General features: G+C 32.5%; 1 long non-coding RNA gene across 1 annotated transcript in view; it reads right to left on the bottom strand.

The window, feature by feature from the left end:
* LOC307185944 overlaps positions 1–22,855 on the bottom strand; it is a 212,222-nt gene that overhangs the window by 151,422 nt on the left and 37,945 nt on the right. The window contains exon 2 of the long non-coding RNA XR_013828214.1: positions 19,716–19,888. This is a non-coding gene — a long non-coding RNA (uncharacterized lncRNA). The remainder of the gene's footprint in view (positions 1–19,715; positions 19,889–22,855) is intronic.

Genomic DNA, 22,855 nt, shown 5'->3' with positions numbered 1-22,855 from the left:
ATTATAGACAAATGTATTCTAAGTATTAAAATTTCTAAGAGTCTATCTTAACTGTTTCCACCACTAGAAGAAATAATCACGTGGCATGACAGAGTTGTTAGCTAAAGCTACAATGGCATACATATTGCAATATAGTAAATGTATCAAATCAATAGGCCTACACCTTAAACTTATACAATGCTATGTCAATTACATCCTAATAATTTTTTTAAAAAAATGAACATCCCAGATAGGGAATAATATAAGAGAATTATGGGAACAAAGTCCTCCAACTTTAATTAGGAACCACCATATCAGACAGCACCCATCTTTTATTTTAGACTAGACAGACAACGAATACCAGTCCAGTAAGGTCAATATCAGTTGTTATCACTGAGCCCAAGTCTTTTTCCATATCACAGTGTTATACAAAAAAAGAAGTCTGTTGTAAGTACCTAGGTTATATGTCTGGCAAATCCCAATATATCTCTTTGATGAATCAGTTTATAAATCCTAAGATGATGTGCTCATGTACCACCAAGTTTCCTGTCTCCTCCATATTTCCAACCAGATGTCTTTTGAGGGTCATGATTAAGTTGAAATTAGTGGCTTTCTTTGTTCCCCCTCTACCTTCCGGTAAATGAAATTGGAACATAATACAGTTAAGAAGTTAGTAGTCTAAATGTATCCATTTTCAACAAACTTACTTCTCTGTCACTTAGTTAAAATGGATAAGAGAAAATTATTGTCAAATAAGTACAATGTTCTAGGATATTCTCCATTAAGAGTACCAAAAATAAATTAAAAATCCAAAAAGATAAGTCAAACCTGGCTTTTTCCACTTGCAGGAATATGACTTTAAGCAAGTGATTTATTTACCCTAAGCCTCAGTATTTTCATCTTTTAAAACTTGGAGAGGATTATTTATACATTCCTTGAAGGTTTGCTGTGATAATTAAATAAGTCAATAGCATGCACAATGACTGACACAGATAAAATGTATTATTAATTAGTCACTAATTTAATAATCATATGTTGGAAAGAGACTCACTTATTAAAGATTTGTGCAAATGCTTACTAACAAGAAACAGTTGGGGGAAAAAATGAAGGGTTTTCATGTATTTCTACGTTTTAGTACTGTTTTATTCTACACAGGAATTCCTATCTGTACTTTCCCTCATGGTATGTGGTTCAGCATCTACTGCTGAGTAGGGAGGAAATCTTTTATGACTACATTAACATCTTATGGCCAGTAAGGGTTATTTTTTTTTTACTCTCTAGTCATAATTTATTACATTGGCTTTTTATTAGTTTGAAGAAGTCAATACTAGCATTCCCAAAGCACTAATATGGTCAAGCTCATTGTTGGGAAATAGCTATGAAGTTTTCAGTGAATAATATTCTATAAACATAATTTGATAATGTTTTAATAGCAAATGCTTGGTAATAATTATGCTTTCAAATGTGCTGAGTAGAAAAGCTCTTTAATGTGCTCTTGAGATCTTAATTCTGCAAGATGACTCTTACGAAATATCTAGCAGCAAGTCACCACCAGGAAGTTAACTTTATTATGTGAGTATGCATGCATTTTCCAAACACTGAATCATCTTGTCTTATTTCTAATAGATACAGTGGTTATACCACTTAATTACATGCTTATTAAGAATTAACATGACAGCAACTGCCACAGACACAGCAGTGGTAGTAGATAATTTCCTGCAACATTCTTTATAGCTGTTACATTTAAGTTTCTCAAATAAAAAATACTCTAGTAAGGTACTAATGTAAAATCTTAAAACCTAGACACTGAAATAAGAAAAAACAATTATTTATGAAAGTTGACACTTAATATTATGTTGGGACTCTAAGGAAAAGTCCCAGCCTTTAAAATTTATATCTATATGTCTATATCTATACATACCATATTTAAGATGTTACATTAATTTATATATACATATTTAATGTAACATTTTAAATTTAAATTCCTTTTATCACTTTATCATACATTACCCAGATAATTTCTCATAAACATTTTTTGCCAACTAATAAAATAGAATCTACCCAAAAATAAAATTGAAGCAAATTTATTGTCCTTTGGTAAACACTTCTGTTACTTCACATATCAAAGGAAGCTCTTGTATCTAATAATTTTAAAAAATAACAAACTTTATTATTTAAAATTCCAAAACCATTTTATCTGCTTCCCTTAGGTCTTTAAATTTATACTGTATTTCTTTCCTTTACTCCTTAGCACAATAGCCTAAAAACAAGTTTCTTAATTTCTAATTGATCTAAAAGATAGCTTTTAAAAGTAATAATAGTAACAATATATTGGGTGCTATAGCATAGGGATAAGTGAAATGAATGACAGCAATGTCACAAAAGCAAGGAGGGAAGAATTGGGAATACTCCATTATCTAGTACCTTCTGTACACATGAAGTGGTATAGTATTAGATGAGGGTAGACTTAGATTTGATAAAAATATATATATTGGAAACTTTATGACAAACACTAAGAAATACTGTAATTGATACTTGAAGAGAGGATATAAAATAGAATCATAAAAAATGCTTGATTAAACTAGGGAAGGTTGGAAAAGAAAATGAAGAAATAAACAAATGCAATAAATAAACAGATACAAACATAGTGGATATTAATCCTACTATATCAATTACCATTTTATAAGTAAATGGTCTAAATGCAGCAATTAAAAGATAGACTGGAAGAACTGATTAACAATAAAGGAACTAACTGTATACCATCTACAAGCAACTCATTATAAATATAAACACTCAGATTCACATAGGTTCTAAACAACAGGCTGGAAAAAAACACACTGTAAATGAATCAAAGAAAGTGGAATTAGCTATTCTAATTTCAAACAAAGCATATTTCCAAACAGTAAATTATCAGAGAATAGAAGTGTATTCCATAATGATTAAAGGGTCAATTATCCAACAAGACAATACTAAGTCTGTATATACCCAAGAGCAGAACATCAAAATAGATGAAACAAAACTGACAGAACTTAAGAAGAGATACACAAATTACTATGCTTGGGACTTCAACACGTCTCTTTCAGTAATTGCTATATCAAACAGGCAGAAAGTCAGTAAGGATATAGTTGACTGAACAAGATTATAAATCAACTCAATCTAATTGACATTTATAGAATAGTGTTTCCAATAACAGCCAAATACACATTATTTTTAAACTCACAGGGAACAATCACCAGGATGGACCACATTCTGTGCCATAAATCACACCTTAACAAATTGTAAAGGATAAAAACCATACAAAGTGTGTTCTCAGACTACAGTGAAATTAAACTAGAAATTATCAAGACAGCTGGAAAATCCCCCCAATATTTGGAGATTAAACAATACACTTCAATATAAGATGAAGAGCAAATGAAGTCTCAATAGAAATTTTAAAATATTTTAACTAAATTATATGATAATGAAAATACAAAATTTATTGGATGCAGCAAAAATAGCATGTAGAGGAAAATTTACAGCACTATATATTAGAAACAAAGAAATATAAAGTCTATAACCTATGCTTCCATCTTAGGAAACCAGAGAAATGAGAGTTATTTAATTCTAAGGCAAGCATTACAAACAATACAATTAGAGAAGAAATTAATGATAGTGAAAATAGAGAAAACAAAAATAAATCAATGAACCCAAAAGCTGGGTGTTTGAAAGAGCGATGAAATTGATAAACTGCTAGTTAGGCCAAACAAGGAAAAAAAAAAAAAGAGGGAATGCAGATTACCAATACTAGAAATGAAATAAGGGTTAACACTACTGATCATTTGGACATTATAAAGAAATTAAAAGAATATGATGAGCAAACTCTATGGCTACAAATTTGTAACTTAAATGAAATGGACTAATTTCTTGTGATACACTGCCAAATCTTACAGAGTGAGGCCACACCTACCAGGCTGCCCATAGTATTCAGCCCATGCAACCCATGTAGGGGGCACCCCTAGAGCACGTCTCTCAGGTGACCAGCAAGAAGTGCACTGCTGGCACACATAAGATGTCTCCTACAAAAGGCCACTTCTCAAAGGTCAGGAAACGTAACCAAATTCCAAATGCATAGAAATAAAAACAGCAAATTAGGAAAATGAGGTGACAGAGAAATATGTTCAAAATGAAGGAACAAGATAAAACCCCAGAAGAACTAAGTGAAGTGGAGATATGTAATCTACCCAATAAACAGTTCCAGGTAATGATCACAAGATGTTCAAAGAACTCAAGAGAAGACTGGATGAATAGATTGAGAAGTTAGAAGTTTTTAACAAAGAGTTAGAAAATATAAAGAACAACAAAACACAAATGAAGAATAAAATAACTGAAATTAAAAATACACTAGAAGGAATCAATAGTAGATTAAATAGAGAAGAATAGATCAGTGAGCTGGAAGATAGTAGCAGAAATCACTGAAGCTGAACAGAAAAAAGAAAAATAATAAAAGGAGATGAAGACAGTTTAAAAGACTTCTAAGGACAACATGAAACATATTAACATTTGCATTATGGACGTCCCAGAAGGAGAAGAGAGAAAAAAGGAGCAAAAACATATTTGAAGACATAATAACTGAAAATTTCCCTTACCTGGGAAAGGAAACAAACATACAGGTACAGGGAGCACAGACAGTCCTAAATAGGATCAACCTAAAGAGGACCATACCAAGACACACTGTAATTAAAATGGCAAAAATTAAAGACAAAGATAGAATATTAAAACAATGAGGGATAAGCAACAAGTTACACACAAGGGGACTCCAATAAGGCTATCAGCTGACTGTAGGCCAGAAGGGAGTGGCACAATATACATTTAAAGTGATGAAAAGGGAAAATATAAAATGAGAAATATTTTGCCCAGAAAGGCTTTCATTCAGATATAACAGAGAGAACAAAATTTTACAGACAATCAAAAGTAAAGATTTCCACACCAGCAAACCAGCTATACAGGAAATGTTAAAGGGACTTCTCTAAGTGAAGAAGAAAAGGCTACAACTAAAAATATGAAAATTGCAAAAGGAATCATCTCATTGGTAAAGAAAAATATACAGTAAAGTTAGTAAATCAGCAACATATAAAGCTGGTAGGAAGGTTAAAAACCAAAAGCAATAAAATCATCTATATCCACAATAATTAAAGGATACACAAAAAGAAGTAAAACATGACGTCAAAAATATTAAACATGGGTGGGTAAAAATGGAGATTTGTTAAAATGTGTTTAAATTTAAGAGATCAGCAACTTATAATGATCATGTAATACAAAGACTGCTATATATATATAAACCTCATGGTTACCACAAACTAAAAATCTATAATAGATAGACACACACACAAAAAAAAACAATCCAAACATAGCATTAAAAATAGTCATCAAATCACAAGGGAAGAGGGCAAGAAGAAAAAAAAAAAAGAAAAACAACGTAAAATCAACTAAAAAGTGGCAATAAGTACATACCTATCAACTACTACTTTAAATGTCAACGGACTAAATGTTCCAATCAAAAAAACACAGTGGCTGAATTGATACAAAACAAGACCCATATATATGCTGCCTATAAGAGACTCAATTCAGATCTTAACACACATACAAACTGCAATTGAGGAGAGGGAAAAAGGTATTCCATGAAAATGGAAATGAAAAGAAAGCCAGATTAGCAATACTTACAAGAGACAAAATAGACTTAAAAAAAAAATACTGTTAAGAGACAAAGACAGACATTACATAATGATCAAGGGATAAATCTAAGAAGAAGATAAAGCAATTGCAAATATACATACACCCAACATAGAAGCACCTAAATACATAAAGCATATATTAATAGACAAAGAGAAAACTGACAGTAACACAATAATAGTTGAGGACTTTAATGTCCCATATATCAATGGACAGATCATCTACACAGAAAATCAAGAAAAAAACACCAGCCTTAAATGACACATTAGACCAAAAGGATATATATATATATATATATATATATATATATATATATATAAACATTCCATCAATAAGTAGCAGAATACACATTCTTTTCAAGTGAACATGAAACATTCTTCAGTATAGATAAAATGCTAGACCACAAAACAAATTTCAGTAAAATTAAGAAAACTGAAATCATATCAAGCATCTTTTTTTGACCATAATGCTATGGCACTAGAAGTCAACTACAAGAAAAGAACTGAAAAAAAAGAAACATGTGGAGGCTAATAACATGCTGTCAAACAACCAATGAATCACTGAAGAAATCAAAGAAGAAATTTAAAAAAATACCTTGAGGTAAATGAAAACAAAAACACAATGATCCAAAATCTATGGAAAACAGCAAAAGCAGTTCAAAGAGGGAAATGTATAGTGATACAGCCTACCTCAGGAAACAAGAGAAGTCTCAAATAAACTACTTAGCTTTACACCTAAAGAAAGTAACTAGGAAAAGAAGAACAAAAACCCAAAGTTAGTAGAAAGAAAGAAATCATAAAGATCAGAAGAGAAATTAATGAACTAGAGACTAAAAAAAAATAGAAAAGATCAATGAAACTGAGAGCTGTTTTTTTTAAAAGATAAAATTGATAAATCTTTAACCAGATTCATCAAGAAAAAAAGGGATCCAATCAATAAATGAGAAATGAAAAAGGTAAAATTACCACCGACATCACTGAAATACCAAGCATCAAAAAAGATTACTGTGAACAGCTATGTGCCAAAAATGGACAACCTAGAAGAAATGGACAAATTCTTAGAAAAGTATAATCTCCCAAGACTGAAACAGGAAGAAATAGAAAATATGAACAGACCAATTACCAGAAATAAAATTGAATCAGTAGTAAAACAACTCCAAACAAATAAAAGTCCAGGATCAGATGGCTTCACAGTTGAATTCTACCAAACATTTAGAAAAGAGTTAACATCTATTCTTCTCAAACTATTCCACAAAACTTCAGAGGAAGGAATGCTTCCAAACTCATTCTGTGAGGCCAACATCACCCTCATATCAAAACCAGACAAATATATCAGACACATATATGCAAATCTTACAGGCTAATAACAATGATGAACATAGATGCAAACATCTTCAACAAAATATTAGCAAACTGAATTAAACAATATATTAAAAGGTTCATACATCATGATCAAGTGGGGTTTATCTCAGATATGCAAGGATAGTTCAATATCTGCAAATCAATGTGATACATCACATTAACAAAGAATAAAAAACATATGATCATCTCAATACATAAAAACCTTTTGTCAAAACTCAACAACTATTTATGAAAAAATGTTCAACAAATATGTATGGAGGGAACATACATCAACATAATAAAAGCCATATGTTATAAGCCCACAGCTAACATCATACTCAATGTGAAAATCTGTAATCATTTCCTCTAAAATCAGGAATAAGACAAGGATGCCCACTCTTTTCACTTTTATTCAACATAGTATTGAAAGTCCTACCCTTAGCAATCAGACAACACAAAGAACTATAAAACATCCAAATTAGAAAAATGTAGTTAAACCATCACTGATGGAGATAACATGATACTATACATAGAAAATCCAAAAGATCACACAAAAAAGCTACTAGAACCCAATGGATTTGGTAAAGTTGCTGGACACAAAATACATAGAAATCTGTTGCATTACTATACACTAACAACAAACTACCAAAAAGAGAAATGAAGAAAACAATCTCATTTACAACTGCATCACAAGAATAAAATATGTAGGAATAAATCTAAATAAGGAAGTAAAAGACCTGCACTTGGAAAACTATGAGAAACTGATGAAAGAAATTGAAGGTGACACAAACAAATGGAAAGATATTCCATGCTCATAGATTGGAAGTATTAACATTGTTAAAATGACCAAACTAACCAAGGTGAGCTACAGATTCAATCCCTATGAAAATACCAATGGTATTTTTCATAGAACTAGAACAAATAATGCTAAAATGTGTATGGAAACCCAAAAGACTGAATAACCAAGACAATATTGAGAGAGAAAAACAAAGCTGGATGTATCATGCTCCCTGATTTAAAACTATACCACAAAGCTACAGTACTGAAATCCTATGGTACTGGCAGAAAAACAGATATGTATCATTGGAACAGAATAGATTGCAGAAATAAACCCATACTTATACAGTTTATTAATATATGACAAAGGAGGCAAGAATAATGGGGAAAGACAGACTCTTCAATTAACAGTGTTGGGATAACTGAACAGCTATATGCAAAAAAAATCAAACTGGACTACTGTCTCATGCCATTCACAAAAATAAATTCAAAGTGGATTAAAGACAATGTAAAACCTGAAACCATAAAACGTCTAGAAGAAAAAATAGCCAGTAGACCCTTTGACATCTGTCTAAGTATCATTTTTTTCTGGATAAGTCTTCTCAGCCAATGGCAACAAAAGCCAAAAATAAACAAATATGGCAACAATATAAAAAGCTTTTGCACAGTGAAGGGAAATACCAGTAAAACAAAATACCTGCCTATTTAATGGGAGAAGATATTTGCAAACTATAAATCCAATAAGGGGTTAATATCCTAAATATATAAAGAACTCATATAACTCAATCAAAAAAATCAAACAACCTGATTAAAAAATGAGCAGAGGATATGATTGGACATCTTCCAAAGAAGACATACAGATGGTCAACAGGCACATAAAAAGAAGCTCAACATCACCAATCAGGGGAATGCAAATCAAAACTACAATGAGATATCACCTCATATCTGTCAGAATGGGTTTTATCAAAAGAAAACAAATAATAAGTATTGGAGAGGATTAGGAGAAAAGGGTACTCTCATGCACTGTTGGTGGTAATGTAAATTGGTATGACCACTATGAAAACAGTATGGCAAAAAAATGAAAAATACAACTACCATGTGATCCAGCAATTCCACTAATAGTTTTTTTTTGGAAGAAATTGAAGATGCTAATTCAGAAAGATATGTACACTCCTATGTTAATTACAACATTATTTACAACAGTCAAGATATGGAAGCACATTGCCATCAACAGATGAATGGATAAAGAAAATGTTTTATATATATATATACACACACACACACACACACACACACACACACACACACACAATGGAGTATCACTCAGCCATAAAAAATGAAATTTTGCCATTTGTGACAACATGGATGGACATAGAAGGTACTATGCTAAGAGAAATAAATCAGACAGAAAATCAAATACTGCATTATTTTACTTATATGTGGACTCTAAAAAACAAAACAAACAAACATAACCAAACAAAGAATTATAGATACAGAGAAAAAACAGGTGGTTGCCAGAGGAGAGGTAGGTGGAGTGAGGAAAAATATAAGTGAGGGAGATTAAGATGGAAAAATTTCCAGTTGCAAAATAAATGTGTCACAGGTATGAAATGTAGAGTGTGAGGAATATCAATAACTACATAATATTTTTGTATGGTGACAGTTCATAACCAGACTTATCACAGTGATAATTTTGAAATATATAGAAATATTAAAACACTATGTTGTGTAACAGGAACTAACAGTGTTGTAGGTCAATTATACTTCAAAAACAAAAAAACTCACAGAAAAAGAGATCACATTTGTGGTTATCGGAAGCAGGGCGTGGTAGAAAGAGGAACTAGATGAAGGCAGATAGAAGGTACAAACTTCTAGTTATATGATAACGAAGTACTAGGGATGTAATGTATGACATGATAAATATAATTAACACTGATGTATGTTATATATGAAAACTGTTAAAAGCAAATTTTGAGTACTCATCACAAGGAAAATACTTTCTTCTATTTATTTTTGTATCTATATAAAACAATGGATGTTCACTAAACTTATTGTGATAATCAGTTCATGATGTACACAAGTCAAATCATGCCATACACCTTAAGCTTACAGAATGCTGTATGTCAATTACATCTCATAACTGGTAGAAAGAAAACATACAATGAGTAATATATATTCTGAATAAGCATATATTTAAAAAATAAGACAATGACTAACAATGTCCCAAAAGAGAGAGCTCCAGGCTCAGATGGTCTCACTGGTGAATTTTTATAAACACAGAAGGAAGAGATGATTTCAAATCTCCAAAATGTTTTTTAGAAAACAGAAACAAGAAGAACTCTTTCTGTCTCATTTTTTTGAGGCCAGCACTACCTTACTTGCAAAAGAAAGAAGCAGCAGACACTATATTGTTCATTAATATGGATGCAAAAATTCTGTACCTAATATTACCAAATCAAATCCAACAATGTATAAAAAGAATTACATTTCATGAAAAAGTATGATTTATCCCAGGTATGCAAGGCTGGTTCAATATTTGAAAAAAAATCAATGTAATCTACTACATCAATAGGATAAAGAAGATAAATCATATGATCTTATCAGTTGATACAAAAAAAAATTGAAAAAATTAATTCAGAATTAAAACTACCAGAAAAATACATACATACACAGGGCATGTTTCTCAATGTGATAATGAACATCTACAAAAAGCCTACAGCTAACAGTACACTTTACGTCTAAGCTCCAGCACAACATAAGGATGTCCTCTCTTACTACTTCTAGTCAATGTCACACTGGAAGTTTTAGCTGATGCAGTATGACAAGAAAAGAATGCAAGATTTTATAGATGAAACTATATCACACGCGACATGACTGTATACAGGAAATATCTTTAAGTCTACACAATAAACTACTAGAATGAATCACATAAATCAATCACATTTCTATATACAAGCAATGAACAACTGAAATTAGTATTTTAAAAATACCATTTAGGGCTTCCCTGGTGGCACAGTGGTTGAGAGTCCGCCTGCCTTTGCAGGGAACACAGGTTCGTGCCCTGGTCCGGGAAGATCCCACATGCCGCGGAGCGGCTGGGCCCGTGAGCCATGCCCGCTGAGCGTGCGCATCCGGAGCCTGTGCTCCGCAAAGGGAGAGGCCACAACAGTGAGAGGCCCGCATATCGCAAAAAAAAAAAAAAAAAAAAAACCATTTAACATAGCACTAACAAAGGAAATTCTTAAGTATAAATGCAACAAAATATTTACAGAATCTATATGTGGAAAACTTTAAAACTCTGATTAAAAAACCAAAGTAGATCTAACAAATATAGAGATATTCCATGTGCATGGATTAGAAAACTAAACATTGTCATTATATGTCCGTATTGATCCATAGATTCATTGCAATCATATTCAAAATCCTAGCAAGCAATTTGTAGATATCAACAAATTCTAAAGTTTATATGGAAAGGCACAAGTCCTATGACAGATGATACAATGCTGAAGAAGAATAAAGTTGGGGGAGTCAGAATACATGATTTTAAGATTTATTATTAAACTACAGTATGCAACACAGCATGATCCTGGTGAAAAAACAGACTTTCATTCTAATAGAACAGAATTTAGAACACAAAAATAGATTCTTTTAAATATAGACAACTGATCTTTGACAAAGGAGCCAATGAAATTCAATGAAGAAAGGATGGTCTTTGAACAAATGGCACTGAACAGTTGGGCTATAAGCATCCATATGCCAAAAAAATAAACCTAGACACAGACCTTACATCTTTCACAAAAATTTACTCAAAATGGATCACAGGTATAAGTGTAAAATGCAAAACTATAAACCTTCTGAAAGAAAACCTAGGGTAAGGCAGCTATGCTCACTACTATACCACCAATGCTGAAAGAAAACATAGGGCAAAATTTATGCAATCTCAGGTTTAAATATAATGCCAAAGCTTGATCCATAAAAGAAAAAATTGTTAAGTTGGACGTTATTAAAATTAAATACTACTTTGTTAAAGATACTATTAAGATAATTACGCTGGAGAGGGTGTGGAGAAAAGGGAACACTCTTGCACTGTTGGTGGGACTGTAAATTGATACAGCCACTATAGAGAATAGTATGGAGGTTCTTTAAAAAGCTAAAAATAGAACTACCATACAACCCAGCAATCCCACTACTGGGCATATACCCTGAGAAAGCCATAATTCAAAAAGAGTCATGTACCACAGTGTTCATTGCAGCACTATTTACAATAGCCAGGACATGGAAACAACCTAAGAGTCCATCGACAGATGAGTGGATAAAGAAGATGTGGCACATATATACAATGGAATATTACTCAGCCCTAAAAAGAAATGAAATTGAGTTATTTGTAGAGAGGTGGATGGACCTAGAGTCTGTCATATAGAGTGAAGTAAGTCAGAGAAAAACAAATACCGTATGCTAACACATATATATGGAAACTAAGAAAAAAAAAAGGTTCTGAAGAACCTAGCGGCAGGACAGGAATAAAGACACAGACATAGAGAATGGACTTGAGGACACGGGGAGGGGGAAGGGCAAGCTGGAACAAAGTGAGAGAGTGGCATGGACATATATACACTACCAAATGTAAAATAGATAGTTAGTGGGAAGCAGCTGGATAGTATAGGGAGATCAGCTCAGTGCTTTGTGACCTCCTAGAGGGGTGGGATAGGGAGTGTGGGAGGGAGACATAAAAGGGAGGCGATATGGGGATATATTTATATGTATAGCTGATTCAGTCTGTCATAAAGCAGAAACTAACACCATTGTAAAGCAATTATACTCCAATAAAGATGTTAAAAAAAAGATACTATTAAGATAATTAAAAATTAACCCACAGACTTGGAAAAGATATTCACAAAACACACATTATAATGCACTGTTTTCTGAAACCATCATAGAATTTTAAACTCAATAATAAGAAAACAGGGCTTCCCTAGTGGCGAAGTGGTTAAGAATACGCCTGCCAATGCAGGGGACACAGGTTCAAGCCCTGGTCCAGGAAGATCCCACATGCTGTGGATTAACTAAGCCCGTGCGCCACAACTACTGAGCCTGTGCCCTAGAGCCCACAAGCCAAAATGAATGAAGCCTGCACACCTAGAGCCCGCGCTCCGCAGCAAGAGAAGCCACCCAATGAGAAGCCCGCGCACCTCAACGAAGAGTAGTCCCCGCTCGCCGCAACTAGAGAAAGCCCGTGCACAGCAAAAAAGACCCAATACGGGCAAAAATAAATAAATTTTAAAAATAATAATACGAAGAAAACAAACAATGCAACTTAAAAACTGACAAAAGATCTGAACAGACAACTCAGAAAATATATGGAAAGAAAAAGTAAGCAAATGAAAATATGCTCAACAACATTTGTCATTAGGAAATGCAAATCAAAATGATATTAGAATGTCTAGAACCAAAAAAATAAAATAACAATATTAATTGCTGGTGAAGAGGCAAAGCAACAGAAAATCTCATTCATTGCTGGTTAGAATGCAAATTGTTAAGTCACTTCTTCAGAAGACATTTTGGTAGTTTCTTACAAAGTTAAACATATTCATACCATTTAAACCACCAATCACACTCCCAGGTTTTTATCCAACTTATTTCAAAATCCATATCCACAGAAAAACCTGCATGTGAATGTTTATAGCAGCTTCATTCATAATTGCCAGAACTAAAAGCAACCATGCAGTCCTTCAATAGGTGCATGAATACAGAAATTGTGGTACATCTATACAATGGAATATTATTTCGTGATAAAAGCAAATGAGCTATCAATCCACAAAAACACATGGTTGAATGTTAAGTGCTTATTTCTGTGTGAAAGCAGTTCTTCTGAAAAGACTACATATGGTAAGATTCCAATTATATGACATTCTGGAAAAGACAAAACTAACAGTTAAATATATCAGTAGTTTTAGAGGCTAAGGGAGATGGGAAGAAGGGTTGAATATGTGAAACAATTTGGGGCACAGTGAAATTATTCTATATGACACTGTAATGGTGGACATATGACATTATACATAAAACTTCATAGCACAAAAAGGGAATCTTAATTTATGCAAATAAATATATCATTTAGGAGATTGAGGGATCCCAGGATAAAATGTGGAATGTGACAAAACAATCTAACTATATTACAAATGTATGAAACCAACTCACTGAAGGTTGGGGTTGGGGGAAGGTGCTGACCTAGGTAACTGTACAAATGAGTGGAACACTATCATTTTGATTTGGACTATGTTTTCAATAATGTTTATTTATAAAACAGCCTTGAAGATAAACTACCTTCCTATGGGGCAAAGGGCAGATATGAGTACTATGCAGTATAATAAATACACTTTCTCCCTCTAGAACAAAATCAAGCAGGTTTACCACCTAAAAAGACTCAGAATCTCTAAGCTTGTGTTCTCATGTAACACAATCCCCAATTGGGAAGACACCACCTGGCTCCCTTCCCACTACATTACCCTGTGGGAATTGGGACTTTGGCTATTGATATTGCTGTGAGTAATAACACCCTATATCTAGGTCCTTTTTTTTTTCTTTTTTTTTGACTATGGATGCATATGGATGCTAATTTGTTCCAGCACAATTTGTTTGAAGACCATCATTTGTCTCTAACCCAAGTCCTAAGTATTCTGCCAGCATCCATGAAACTTGCAGACTAACTAGTTAACTTGGAAGTAGTGTAAAATATCAGACACTTCACAGTTCTTTGTATACATAGCTAGATGAACATCCTGTAAGGTCAGCTCATTCCTCTGTACCAGGACCCACAAGGACAAAATCAAGGTGCCAGCAAGCCTGAGCTGTTATCTGGTGGCTCTGGGGGGAATCCACTGTCAGGTCATATTATTAAAATGTAGAACTAGGTCCCTATTCCCTGTATCATTGTTGGCTGGTGCTTGCTCCCAGCTTTTAGAGATTCCTACCTTGCCTGGTTTGTAACCATCTTTCTCCATCTTTAAAGTCAGCAATAGTTGGTTGAGTCCTTCTCATGGTTTGGATCTCTGACTTCTCCTTATTGTTCAATTCTCCTGCTTCTTCTTACACCATATCTCTGACTGACTCTGCTGCCTTCCTCTTCTGCTTTTAGGGGTCCATGTGATGACACTGGGCCCATATCAATCATACAATGTAATCTTCAATTTTAAGGTCAGTTTATTAACATTATTAATTCTATCTACAGATTTATTTTGCCATGTAACGTAACACATTTGCAGGTGTAACATCATGGAAACCAAAATCCTGCCTACCACACGATGGAACTGAGAACAGATCTAGCCAATAGCTTGAGGATGTTCTATGGGAATTTTGGAAAGGAATCATAGAGGAATCATGAGGAGAAGTTCAGTTTGGTAAACAAAATTAAATTTTTCTGGCAGGTAAAGTTAAATGTTAGTATGCGTTATTGAAGGATTATGTAATCTTTCTGGGAACTTCAGAAGATAGGATTAGACACTTGTCTTCTAGAATGGCTTTAAGGCAGTTTCCCTTAAAGATTGGAAATAGGTTGAATTCCCTGTCAAATATACATATCAGTTAGGCATTTAAAGTTTAATCAAACTATGAAAATACTTTTTTAAACTGTTTCTTTTTTCTTTTAAGCAGACTATAAATTCAGTGTCCTCTTAACACTAATATATTCCAGAGAGGTAATTCAGAAGAAATGTTGTTCTGTACCAGATAAAAAATTATTTAAAATCTCATTTTTTGTATCTGTTTTCATCTTTAACTTCCATAATTGGAAGAACATTTGAAATTGAGTATTAAAAAATGAAGTAAAATTCTAGAAGATAGAGATCAACATTCCTATATCTTAGCCTTCAAATACTTTAGAATAGGAAAGGTAGATTTAAGTTCACTGTCTACCAAAAGTATAAAACCTCATTTGACTTAGAGTTGGTTTTACGTGACATTGACTCCCCTTTGGGGGGAGAAATTTTGAATTTTGTCAGTTTTCTTTTTCTATTGCTTCAACTGCATATGTTGTTTCATACAGCTGATTTCAAAACCTTCTTTAAACAATGTTCGCCAAGGTTCCTTAATGATAGGAATCACCTGGGTAATTAGAAATATAAACACCTGGGAGAAACCCGAAGCCTCATAAATCATAGGTAAGAGGGAATCTGCAAAGCTATATAACAAACGTCCCAAACGATTCTCATCATCAAGGCTAGTTTGGTAAATACTCCTAAGAAAGTGCCAAAATGAAATCAAACATTTAGAAATATTTTACCTCTAAAAAATTCACCGTATTTGTGAAGCTGTAAGGTTCACAAATTTTATTATTTTTCTTATGCATGGTGATCTGACACTCAGCCAATTTAGAAGAATTCTAAAAGATTTTTGTGCTTTCTAGTGAGATAAAATAATTTTGGACATTTATATTTTTTTTCCTCACCTAGTTTACTTACTGTTGTGCCAAGTTTAGTTTTTCAAAACTCAGATGTTTATAAAATTACTGAGAACTATATATTTCATTTTTTCTTTCCATCCCTCATAACTTTTTCACTCTGAATTTAATTCAGTATGATACATAGTACTTCATTCTACTTAAAATTTAAATAATGTTTCATGTTTTATATTATATATAATTTACACTTTAATAACATATTATTTACATATATTCATATATATAATTTTTTTCTCCCATTAGCTAGATGAAAATGCACAAAGATTTTCCATTGGTTATTGAACCTACTCTAATAGTTCCTCCTAGAACATAGAACCCAGAAACTGCGTTAATGTGAGTTAGTGTCTGTAAAATGGATTCATTTTCTTTCAAAGTAAAACATGATGAAAATTTAGATTAAAAATCCCCCAAAGTTGATGTTCTAATAATAGAAAGCAACACTGTTCTCTAGGCTTGTATACTCTTCCTACCCCATGCATTTTTAAGAGAGCATTTCTCTTTGGTTAAATAGCTAACTAATACCTTTTTAAACTACAAAAGTATGTGTACTTGGTAAAGATTAAACTAATTCAGAATAAAAGAAACCACTCCACACTTGCCCTCCTCCCATCTCTGGAGATAACTAGAGTTAATAATTTGGTCAGCTTTCTTCAGACATTTTTGCCGTATATTTACAGACAACTATGTACATATTCAACTGTTTATTTTTCTTGAGTGTAGTGTGGGTTAGAATTCTGCTATTTTTCCAAAACCATTCATCAAATGAAAAGAATTGAAAGATTACAATGATGGCAGATATCACTGTGTTGTCTTGGAATTGAATAAGAATTATTTCTAGCATTTTACCAATGAAGTTTAATATTTGTATTAGATATTTAGGGTACATTTGACATTCCTATAATGACTTCTTTCTTAGCTTGCCAAGGTTTACAATGAATATTTTGCTTATCAAAACTGTCATTCTTTTTCTGTTGTCTGATAATACAGTGAATAGATTTCCAAGTGTAGATCTAATCTTGCAATCTTGAATTTCTCATTAACATGTAATATTCTTTTTTAAAAAAATCAATAAATTTAGTTTGAAAATATTTCATGTAGTGTTTACATGTATATTCAAAATAAATTTCTCCTATGTTTTTGTTTTATTGCATGGTAGTTTTCTGCTATTTCTAAAGTTTAAAAATGTTTAGAAATTTCCCTCTGGCAGTTATTTTTTAAAAATTCTATTCACAGTCAATTGCTTGTAAATATTAAACAAAAACTCTATTTTACTCTCATAATTAAATGTTTCTTTAATCACTTACAAAATTATAAGGTAAAAAAGTGTTTTCATTGTAAATTATAATACCAGTAAGATTCTCCTTCTATGTAATTAATCTGTTTATTTATGCTGTAAGGTTTAGTATTTTTTCCATACCCCTAGATTAGAAAAAAAGTTTCAAAGGACATGTCTGAATAGAAATTTTTTTATTAATCTTTCTTATGGTTAGGCTCTTTCAATCAGAATCCTAAGGTTTTTCTTCAGCTGTCAGAAATTATCTTTACCATTTCACTGGTTCTATATTTTTGTCAATGTTTTTACTTCTCTTTATTTAGAGATCCAAAGAGACAGATTGTTAAAATTGCTGGTTTTACCTATCACATCTTCAAACATTTCTTTGTTACTTTCCATTCATTCATAATTTTGTAATATATTCTCAGAAACTTTATCAGCTGATCTTCCAACTCAAAAATTTGATTATATATTGTTTTCTTCATAGCTAAATCCATTTAAAAGTTTTAAAGTTTTTTCATAGCATTCAGTTATTGTTTTATAGACACTTTCTTATCCCTTGTAAGGCACTAATTAAACCACACACACCAAAAAACCCTTCCATTTTCCATAAACTTTTTGGATGGTCTTTTTAAGAAAACTTGTTGGCAAAATTGACTTAAAACTTAGTGTATACTTGACCACACAACCAAAGAAAAAACTGAAGGGATTGTCAAAGACTTACTAGTAAATATATCACAGGTAATACAGTTTTATAGGTATAGGCTAGGCTATATTTAAATTTAAAAATTGAAGCACATAATTCTATGATATTCAAAATAATATAGAGAAAAAGAAAGCTTACTAAATTATTTTATGAGGCAAGCAATATCCATTATTAAAAACTTATAAAACATAAGAAAATATAGACTCTAATCCATGTATAAAGATGCCAAATTTTTAGTACACCAGTAGTAGAGCGAATACAGAGATGAACTGAAAAAATAATACACCATGGCCAAGTCTCTCTCCTCATCCCACAAATGTAGGAATGTTCAAAATTAGGATATAAATTACTATGAATTTTTACATTAATAGCTTAAAGAAGAAAACTAATGTCGTATCAACACATTTACAAAAAACAGCTGGTACCTTTCAATAGTACATAAAAATTTCTGCATAAATTATGAAAGAAATTTGTCTTAATATAATCACACAATAAGGAGAGCCTACCAAGATTGGTTGCAAACATTAAACTAAGGAGCAAACTTTCTGGGCTCAAATGTGGCTGCTCCACTTTCTAGCTTTAGTATTTTGGGCAAATCATTTAACATTTTTTGCCTCAGTTGCTTCATGTTATTCTTGGGAGAATTCAAAGAAGTAATACATGTAAAATGTTTGCAACACCTTGGCACATAGTAGCACTATTAAGTTTCAGTTGTTACTGTTGTTATTATTATTTTTGCCACTAAAGACAAGGACATGTCAGTTAAGGTCTGCCATCAACACTCTCGTTCAACATCATTCTGAAGACTTTAGCTAATGTCATGGGATGAAGAAAAGAAAAGAAATGCACACACTGAAAAAAAAGAGACCACTATTACACATATTAAAACATCTGTATTGTATGGAGGGAAAAGTGACTTCCCATGTCTGAATTAATCAGTTGGAAAATGTGATGACGAAATAAATCTTTCACTGGAGATATAATTTTTATTTCTAGACACGAATATAAGACATGTGCAAGATCTATATGAGAAAAACCAGAAAAAATACTGACATATATATACACTTATATACACACATATATAGGTACATAAATAATTCAGAAATACACTAAGTTTTTGCAGAAGATGATTCAACAGTTTAAGATATAACTTCTGCCAAAATTCATGAGTACATTTAATGCAATTATAATCTGATTTCCAATATTGGGGTTACAACAGACTGCTTATAAATTTCACCTAATAGAAGAGCTAAAACCGTTTTTTAATAAGAACAAAGGGAAGACATCCAGTTTAACCAGAAGAGAAGGAACGTACCTAAGATCAATAGTAGTAGGCAAGTCTGTTCTTCTTTGAATCAGGGAACATTACAAAGATTTGTAAAAAAGAGCTCTAATATTAGACAACATTGAATAATTGTCAATTTTTGACCATAGCACTGACATGTTTGAGATACCTAGGTTAAGAAATTAAACATTTACCTTTAAAATATAGCATCGGGGCTTCCCTGGTGGCGCAGTGGTTGAGAGTCCGCCTGCTGATGCAGGGTACACGGGTTCGGGTTCGCACCCCGGTCCGGGAAGATCCCACATGCTGCGGGGCGGCTGGGCCCGTGAGCTATGGCCGCTGAGCCTCCGCGTCCGGAGCCTATGCTCTGCAACGGGAGAGACCACAACAGTGAGAGGCCCGCGTACCGCAAAACAAAACAAAACAAAACAGACAAACAAACAAACAAAATATATATATATATATATATAAAGTATAGCGTCGATTCTGAAGGCTAAGGAATCCTGAAAGTCAAGTCTCTTAGTATACCAGACCAACCTGGGTTATATTCACAGAGCTATCCTGAGACCTCCTGAGTCAGAATTTCCCACACGGGAATATGGTAATCTGCCTTTCTAACCAGCCCTCCTGGTGATTCCAATGAGCAGGGTTTTGAACAATAATCTTAGCTCTCAAAGGTCATCATGCATGAGCATCACCTGAAGAACTGGTAGAAAATGTAGATTTCCAAGTTCCCCCCCAAGAGATCAAAGCAGGAAAATAGGACTCAAAATTTTAAAATAAGCATTTTAAATTGGAGCAGTAAACTCTAACAGAAATATAGCTTTATATTATAGTAATTTTAATTGTAAATTTTATCTCCAAGTTAAATATGATTGCTATGTGCAGACAATTAGCTCAGGCAAAGATTAGAGGTGGGTTTTAGGATGCAATTCTAACAATGTGGGTCCACGATTATTAGGAACAGGTAATTTGATACAGATTGGCTTTAAGGGTTTGGATAGAATTTACAGCATTTGGTAACTAATCAGTGTCACCTGTGAGAAGGAGGCGTCAAGCATGACAATTGGTGATGAAGTCAAAAGAATATGCAGGTTTGGGGAAGTGAACATATATCTGTGTTAGGTTTATAAACTTTATCAGTTAATAGAAATGAATAGGTCTAAAAGCTTCCAGGTAATGTAATGCCATCTTTAAAAGAACAGAAATAACATTTGAAATATCTGAAAGGAAAAAAGACTGATGAAGAAACAAGCTTAGCATGGAACTTTTGAAAATGTAAATCTCTTAAGAAGTAAAAAGCAACCACAAATTTATAAAATGAATGAGAATGCAAAGTATTTGAAAATTAATTAAATTTACATTGCCTTAATTCCTCAGAGAAAAGCTGAACGTAGCTGCCCTTTACCCTGATATTTTTTCCCTCACACGCACAAAGAATATGCCTATTGTATCATTTCCCACCTGTAGCATAAACTTCCATAAACTTTAACTCAACTACTCACTGCTTTGAAGTTTTATTTCTCCCTCCATTAACTGTATTTGGAATCCAAATATAGTGTGCAAACACTTGAATAACCTGTATTTAACCTCAAATAGGTATTAATTTACAAATTACATATGTCCAATATCAATCAGTTTTAGCCTTTGGAATATCCTTTTACAGCTACCAAATTTACCTTGGACCACTTTTCATCTGTGTTCAAAAAAAAGATATTTAGTATGTTAGAAATTGTTCTTTGAAATATGTGTTCCAAAAGAGTTCTATGAGAATCTGATTTTATAAACTGAATATTTTAAGTGAACAGAATGCTTAAAAATTCTTTCCAGTGAATCAAGCTGTAGGTGAAAGAGTTTTATAATGTGCTCCTTTTCATCTTTTTTTATGTTCTACTTTTCATAATTAAATTTTTTATATTAGTTTACAAAAATCATAAAATGAGATCTCTTAGGCTAATCTCCTACGCAATTAAAAAAATCCCCCAAATTGAGGAAGTTACATCAGCAAGAGACATAAGTACTTTGTACATCAATTTGGAAGTATATTTCATATAAAATTGATTTATTTTTCATTATAACCAATTACTTTTTGCTTAACTTTAATAAATATACTTAGAAGTTATCTATCAATTTATGGTGTGATGCATCTTTAATTTTTATGCTACATGTTTTATTAAAACCCCTGGAATATTCTATGACTATTTTGAAGCATAGAATATTAAGAAATTAAAACTTCCAGATCAACTTTTTTCCTACTAGATTCTTTTTTTCCTTTTAATCAGTACATTATTAATATTGTATTTCTTGAAGGTTCAGCTCTTGCTTCTATATTTCTCACTGGATTATGAATGGTAGGTTAGATAAGGCAACTGTGAGCTTATCCCAGGGTGAGCCATCCCTTTGAATGTTGTGAGCCACTGGAACCTGATTAATCTTGTCTGTCTTAGACTAACCTATTTTCATCATAAAAACAAAAACAAACAAACAAAAAAACATTTATCTTATCCTAGCCAGGAGGTCAATGAGAACTAGACCTGATGATGTTTGGGGGCTTCTCTTCTCATAGTGCTAATGCTGAATTTAGACTCTGCAAGAGTATGTAGGCACATTGTCCATGCAAAACTCTAACCATATGAAATGAACAATCTGAGCCACCCTGCATTCTGATTTTTAATCTATTTCTTTCTGAACATGCATCTTGGCCCCACTGGCCTAATTTCATCTGAAGATAAACCCTACCAAATTTTAGGTACTTCTTGTTCTGTGTTTATATCAGCAAAGTTGCCTACTAGATTAAATTTCTTTAATGTCAAACATGTCAAGCAATAAGTTCAAGTTCACCAAATTTAGGAGACAATTTCATTTTGGGCCACTCATTCCTTAGAAAAAAATACCCCTACAATCATTAATAGTTCTTAAACTCCCTACCACCTGAATTTAACTGTAATTCTACTTACGTTATGTCCTGGCTTCATAACACCAGCATGATTTAAAACTGCTGGCATAACTCAAAATTTTGATTCATGACTTTCTTCTTCTTGGAATAAATTCTTCTCTGTAGGAAATATTAATTAATCTTATTTCATCTTATTAATAAGCCATTATTATTAATCTTTTGTAGCTGAGCTAATTGCTTAACTAGCAATTCCTTTTTAAAAAATACATTTTTCATTAATAGTTTATCAGGTTGAAATATAAAATTTATTCCAATTCTCACTTTTCCTTTCCATTAAGTCTTTCAATAACTGATTCTCTGAGTAAAACTGGAAAATGCTGTTCATTCATTTTCTACTATGAAACAATAGCAACGAACTTAAGATGTAATTAGCAATTA

This window comes from Stenella coeruleoalba (assembly GCF_951394435.1).
Source record: "Stenella coeruleoalba genome assembly, chromosome: 4".
NCBI classification, from domain to species: domain Eukaryota; kingdom Metazoa; phylum Chordata; class Mammalia; order Artiodactyla; family Delphinidae; genus Stenella; species Stenella coeruleoalba.
Note: the sequence above shows the minus strand (reverse complement) of the source record. Positions and strands in the feature narration are given on the sequence as shown.